Source organism: Hipposideros armiger, unplaced genomic scaffold (genome assembly GCF_001890085.2).
Source record: "Hipposideros armiger isolate ML-2016 unplaced genomic scaffold, ASM189008v1 scaffold_358, whole genome shotgun sequence".
Classification (NCBI taxonomy): Eukaryota; Metazoa; Chordata; class Mammalia; order Chiroptera; family Hipposideridae; genus Hipposideros; species Hipposideros armiger.
In genome coordinates this window covers 1,081,237-1,088,427 of record NW_017731708.1, presented here as the reverse complement: position 1 = coordinate 1,088,427, position 7,191 = coordinate 1,081,237, and positions in this window count along the sequence as shown.

Below are 7,191 nucleotides of genomic sequence, written 5' to 3'. Positions count from 1 at the left end.
AGTATTATCTATTATTTAGTGGTATGCACATGTAGTATATAAAGTAATGAATAGAAATAATATGCACTCAGATCAGAATAGTGATTTTTCTGGAGTAGAGAGAGGGGAATCTGATTGGTGAAGGGTATACACAAGTCCTCACTGTATTGTTTAGTTATTTCTTAAGCAGATGGGGGTGTATATGTATGCTTGCTTTATTATGTTTTGTATTTTTATGCTTTATTACACATTTTGCTATGTATAAACTGGTTCTTAATAAATTTAAAGAAGGGGAAAAGAAAAAAAAAATTGCAGCCCTATTGGCACACTTTGAAATTGTGCTCAACACCTATGCCTCCTAAACTAAGGAGACTCTGTAGTTTCTCATTATTTACCCCAAGAGTATCACACAATCTTTTGAGTCAAAATGGTCCTCCCTCCTAGGATAGGTCTCTTGTTTTAGTTCCCTCTTTCTTCTATCTAGCAGTTTCTCTCCAGTTGATAAACCATCATTTATTTGAAAATCAGTCATTACTTGTATTTCTTTTCTCTCTCTGCCTGATACAGGTTCAATCATGAGTATGTACAGGATCTTTAAAAATCACTCTTGTCTCTCTTTTCTCTCTAAGAGATCCACATCTAAACTAGCCCAGATAGATGACAATCTCTGCCTTCTGAAAGGCCTTCAACCCAAACAATCCCCATTTTGTGGGTTAACACGCCAGGAATTAAGTCCTCAGTGCCAAGAAATCCTTTCTATTCCTCCTGTTCTAGTTAAAGCTCATCTCTCCTCATACTCTGGAGACAGGGAATAACAGCAGTGTTCTCTGTAAAAGCAACCCTTCATGTACTGTAAATATTATTTTTAAAAGGTTAGATTGTCCTCAAAATATTGCTTTCTATGAGATATAGAGTCCACCATAGATCCAGCTAAAGGAGGAGGGTTGAATAGAATGTGTGGGTATATTAGTTATTTTAATATTGGAAATGACTCTGGTTTATCAATGGCTCTGTGGTCCTTTAGTCTCTTATGTTCCTGTCATAACTTCCCCACCATCCAAACCATTATCCCAACACCTGCCTATTCTGCTGAGTGCATTGGTAATCAGACTAAATTGTTGCTTTTGGATGAAACACACCACCCACCTTCCTAATGATTTAGCCAAGTGTGAGTTGCTTTGTTTTCCTGGAGAGCCGAAACTGGGTCTTATTCACCTCCATGTTCCCAAAGTAAGAATAGGTGCTCCATAGAGATTCACTGAAAAAAAAAAAGAATGAACAGATCAATGAATCAGAATGCAACCACTGTATTAATCAGAAATGCCTAAATAACACCGCTGGATTGTGTGTTCAACCCAACCAGACAGTAATTATTTTACAACTTCCAAAGTTGAGCTCTTCACACTAAGCTTGTTGCTTTACCTACAAAAGGCCCTTCAGTTTGCAGTCCTCATATGAGGTAATTCATATGGCTTAAGAGAGAATTAGGAAAGGTTAAAAGAATGGCTATAATGCCCTCACCCCTTAGTGTCGCCCTGGTCTTGCCTTTCCTGCCTTTTATTCATTTAGATCCCGCAGTCCTGCATATTTTGGTCCTCACGGTCAGCATCAACACCTCAAGACTGAGGAAGTCAGGCACCTGACCTTGCGCTAAATTGGCCTCACACTCCATTTCTTTGTCTTGGGCCAAGGCGTGTATATTCTGGTTCCCATGTGCCATCTACTGGTCTCCCAAGTCACTGCTTCCAAAGTGCCTGAGGAGTGCCATGTTGTGGCTGGAGAAAAGGAAGGAGTCCTTTCGCAGCCTACACATACAGTGACCCAGGAGTCTAGTCTGGGATGCGAAATAGTTAATTCTCACTACCTGTCTGTAGTGGAGATGGGGAACCTGAGCCATTGAGGAAAGAAGTCTCTCCCTAAATCCATAATCTGTGTTTAGGAATTCTTAGTCCTTTTCAAAGCATTCTTTAACCATGCGATCCCCCAAACATCCACAAAAAGATGCTTAAAAGAAAGCAAGAAAAATCTCTGCTTATAATAAAGAGATGTATGGGATGAATGGGTCAAATAAAGTGAGAAAGGCCTATTTGGATATTTGGATAAACCCATTCCAGTCTCTCTGGAATAAAACAGAGGAGGGAGGGAGGAACGGAGGGCAGGAAGGAGAGAAAAACATATTTTCACCAAAAAATATTGCTTACTATGCATTTAATTATTCCTAAACTCTCTAGCTGAAAATGTTGAGGATATTTTTTACTTGAACCAGCCTTATATTCCAGAGAGTAATAAACCATAAAATGAAAATAAATCCATAAAAGCGATTGATTATAAGCTTATTAAAAATTAGATGCAATTACCAAGCTATCAGGTAACTACATTTACACACAGCTGGTATCAACCCAGTGGCAACAACTCCAGGCTTGTAGCTATAACCCAATAGGCTTCCTCGGAAGCTTCCTGAGTGTACATTTCTGTGCTAGTTTGGGTTTCTGTGCTAACATTCAGCATGAATGATTCTGTGCAGAGTATCCTCATGTCTCCTCCCATATATTCTTCATCTAGATCACGCTTAGGAACAGTGCTAAATTTCCAGAGACATGTGCCTGCACCTTCTGTTTTAAGAAGCATTTATTTCTTGCACACTGTGATACTGCCAAACATTACTTTATGTAAAATAATTTCCCTCCTGAATCTCTTCCCCTGCTCTCTCTTCCTGAGCCACAGGTTCAAAGATTTGTATATGGAAGCCATATCAAAGAGTGATTAAAGGGTACTTTTCCTTTCTTCCTCAAAGTCTGTGGGAGCTAATTCCTCAGCAGCTCAGGCAATGCTTCCCCACGCTCCTCCTGCCCAGCCCCAGCCCAAATCTCCTGCTGAATAGCAGATCTGAGCAAAGTCTAAAACCCCAGGCCCTCAGGCATAAGCCTCATAAGCTTTTTTTCTTGGCACTGTACTGATCCTCTGGGTTATCCCAAAGGCAAGTCATTTCCTCTGTATGTTTTAAAACTCAGGATGCCAATATGGGAATTGGAATGTTGATAATAATATTATATAATGATGCTTACTATTTGTTGAGTGATGACTATGTGCTAGGCCCTGTGCTCAAATAAACACTAACAATGGATTTTCTCATTTAGTTTTCATAAGCCCCTATGAGATAGATACTCTTATTAGGCCTGTATTACATGTGAGGATAGAGGAACTACAGCATAAAGCACCTTGTTTACTGTTTCTCTAACATCCATTCCTTCAGCATAAATAAATGTCTATCATGTGCCAGCTAATAAGCTGGATTCTGGGAACGCAGAACTAAATGTAAATATAATTCCTACTTTTAAGGTTCCTCACTGGCTAGTTAGGGGAACCATAAAGGTCTACTATCAGGTGCAGAGATTTGAAAGAAGTGCTTATCAGATAGAGCAGGGCCTCCTGGAAGGGAATAGGCAATCACTGGGGGTGGAGGAGGGGTGTCAGAGAAGGTCTCAGGATGAGTGGTGTCGTACCGGGAGGTCCTCAGTAGAGAAAATAAACCATAAAATCTGGTGCCCAAAAGGGACCTGCAAGACCATCTACCTCAGTTTTCCGTTTTCAGATGAGGATTCTGAGGCCCCGGACTGGATTGTTGATGAACTAGAGTACACACATCCCTATTAATGCAGGATGGGGCCCATGCTTGAGGAGCAGTTGGCAAAAAGTACCAGTTGGATGTATGCGCGTATTTGTGAAATTAAAGCAAATGGTAGGTAGCCCTCTGACTATTTCTGCATCAATTCAGGTCTCCAAAGGCTATCAAATAATTAAGAGAGGATTTCTTCACCTAGTTTGAGTCTGATTGAATTACTAATTGAATTCTCTTCTAATGACCAGGCTTTTCTATATTCAAATTCAGTTTTACCTGGAGGGCCATCTAAATCCCATGTTTGAAGAAGTCTGAGGGACACTGTGGTCTGGTCTGGGAAGTTTGGTGGTTAGTCCACGACAGAAGGGAACTAATGACCACAGAGCATCTTCTGGGGGCAAGATAACTCGGGATGCCTTATTCTTGTGACCTCATTTTGGATGGACCATGACTAGGTAAGGTGGCTCTTATCCTACACTTGAGGCTCTGAGGAGCGAAGTGACTTGCACAAAGAACCCAATCAGTGATTGGCAGAGTTGGGACTATGAATCAGGTCTGCTGGACCTCAGAGCCCAGGTCTATTTCCTACCTGACATGCTCCTCTGCCCAGTCCATGCAGTTTCCAAATGATTCCTCAAAAGACACTAGATTTATGAGCAGAAGTGAATTGACTACAACATGTTGCCATTACAGGAAAAACAACTCCAAGTGCATGTATTAATGACAGTGCTTCTGCAGTGTCATTTCTGTACCCAAGGACAGAACACCCACAATAGATAACATTGGCTGGACACCTACTGTCTGCAAGACACTGAGCTGAGCACTCTATATACAAGATCGCATCTTATTATTATCCCTGTTTTATTCAAAGTCACAGGTAAAGCCAAACCAGTCAATTCCAGAATTCAAATCTAATAACTATATTCCTGACCACTGTTCTTCACTGCCTCTCTGTGAAGAAAAAAACATCAGTGGGCCCTGTTATCTAAAAAATTCCATCATGAGACAGCCAAGCCACAGTACCTCGTGGATTTTTCTAATTCTAATTTCTAGGTCCTGTTTCAGTTGCCCCTGTGGATGATAATAGCCTGATGCACTAGTATGAATAAAACAGGTCCCCCATCCCCTAAGCAATCTTGAGGGCTGTGATGAACTCTAGATAAATGAGGGTAGCTTGAGCATTTTGAAATGGAACATATGAAATTGGTTGGGTTTATATTCAGAAAAGAGAAAGCAGGGATTTAGGAAGGCCCACTTTTCCCAAGGCCCTTCTCATGACAATATGCCATCATCAACTATTAATGGAAAGGGTACAGGCCCTGGCCAGCCAAGTGACCTGGGCCAGGTAACGTTGTCTCCCTGAGCCTCAGTCTCCTCATAGGCACAGTGTGCTTACAACAGTACCTATCAGAGGGTTAGGAGAATGTATCAAGGTTATTTATGTGAAGTGCCTGGCACTCAGTAAAGGATCAAATACATGTTCATGAAAAAATAAAATGAGAGCATGGTTTCAAGGCTGTTGGGGACTCCTTGATCACCAGACTGAAAGCATTGCCTTCAGATCCTATGCTGCACTGCATCCCCGTGTCTCTGCCAGGGCAGGTGGTGTATCCCAGCACCTCAGAAGAGAGCGTTCGGAATCAGGGAAACATGTCCTGGGAGCCAGCTGAGAGCTGGTTTTCTCCAGCATGGGCCCTGCCAGGCCCCCGCTTCTCCCAGAACTCTTGCTTCTGAGTGAGAAAACTCATTTCTCAGCTCTCAGTCAGGTGGTCTGGGGAGAGAAGAAGAGGTTGGGAGCAGAAAAAGCAACAGCTCTGGTCTCAGGGTTGACGGCTTCAAATCCCGCAGGGGTTCAACTGCCTTCAGATTTATAGGCACATAACAGCAGAAAACGGCCTCCTGGCTGAGTCCGGCTCTGCCTCAGGGCCCAGGGGGCTCCTGGCTAATGCTGTTTGTGAACCTTTTTGTCTCCCTAATGCCATGTTCCCTAAATCCGTGGTATTAAAATGATGAGAAAGGGTGGAGGAGGGTGATTCATGCTCGGGTTATACTGACAATGAAATTCATCGAAATCAAATTTCTCCCAAGCCTGCCAACAACATCTCAGCCGGTGCCTGCCTCAGCTCTAGGGCTGGGTTTGTTTGGTTTCTACAATGATATTTCTTTTTAATGTTATTATTTTTATTATTTTTGCCTAATGTTTTTATAATGCGATTATTGTGGAGGTTGCTCCACGTCTGCCAGCTCTGTGGGGCTGGGGGAGCCAGGCTTGTTAACCCCCAAAGCTGTTGTTTTGCACATCCCTCCAATCACTAGAAGGAAACACAGTCCCTACCCTCTCCTCTTCCCCAGCCCTATCTTTACAAGGAACCAAACACTAAACATAGAATCACGGACTTGTTCTACACCATACTGAGGAAAACCCCAATATTACTTAATGAACAAAGCCATCCTCCCCTTCATCCACCCACCTTCCATTCTCCTAGTTAAACATCTCTGGTTGCTTCAATCCTTCTTCGTGTATCATGGCTTCTAGTTCCACTTTCTACCATCTCACCCTGGAAAGTAATTCCCTCCCCTATTTGCCAATATTCCTCGTAAAATGTGACATTGAGAAAGGCTGAATAAATGGTAGCAAATCCATAACATGGACTATTACACTTTATTTTTTAATACTTTAGATCTGTACATGTTAACTCAGAGAGGTGTCATGACATATCCTTAAGTGAAGAAAGTAAGTTAGAGAATAATCAGTTTTTGCAGGATTCTCTTAATAAAAAACAAACAATTCTGATGAAAATCTTATATGAATGTATATTTGTTTTGATATGTTTGTGTCAGCGTGAATAACAACATGGAAGGATAGCACCCCAGGATATAAACATAGGTTACCTGGCTTAGGGGAAGTGGGAAGGAAGAATATTGGTTTTTTTAAATACACCTAATAATATTTACTTTGCTCAGTTAACTCTTGTTACTTTGGTAATTTTTGGAGAGGAATTTGATTAAAAATTTTTCAATCAATCAATAAGTAACATATATCTTGATTTTTATTTTAAATGTGACAGACACTCAGAGTCCTACAGATATTGTTGGATCTGTGCAGGGCTCATTGGGATGGATACTGCTGTGCTCCTAACAGCCTAATTTGCATCATTTTTGTGGTTAACTCATATTGAAGTCATAGTCCACTAAAAGCCTTGAGTTGTTCTCTTTAGGACTGCTACAAAGATAGATCTTTTCCTTTCATTCTACATACTTTTGAAGCAGACTTTTTTTTACTCCAAGTGCAGGACCTTAAGTTTCTTCTTATTTTATTTTTCATATTGGTTTTGGCCTTTTGTTCCACTTGTCAAAATCTTTTAAAAACTTGATCTTATTATCTAGCTTATTAGCCATCCTGCCCAGCGTCATGCCAATTGCAAATTTGATCAGCAGGTTTTTTTATGTTTTGATTCAAGTCCCTGATAAAAACGTTCAACAGGACAGAGCCAAGAACATGGTCTTGTACTTGCTTATTTTAGGTGACTAAATATTTTTTATTCATCTTTCAGTGAGTTTCTTTCCTTTTGTGCAGGGCTCCTAATAAACAA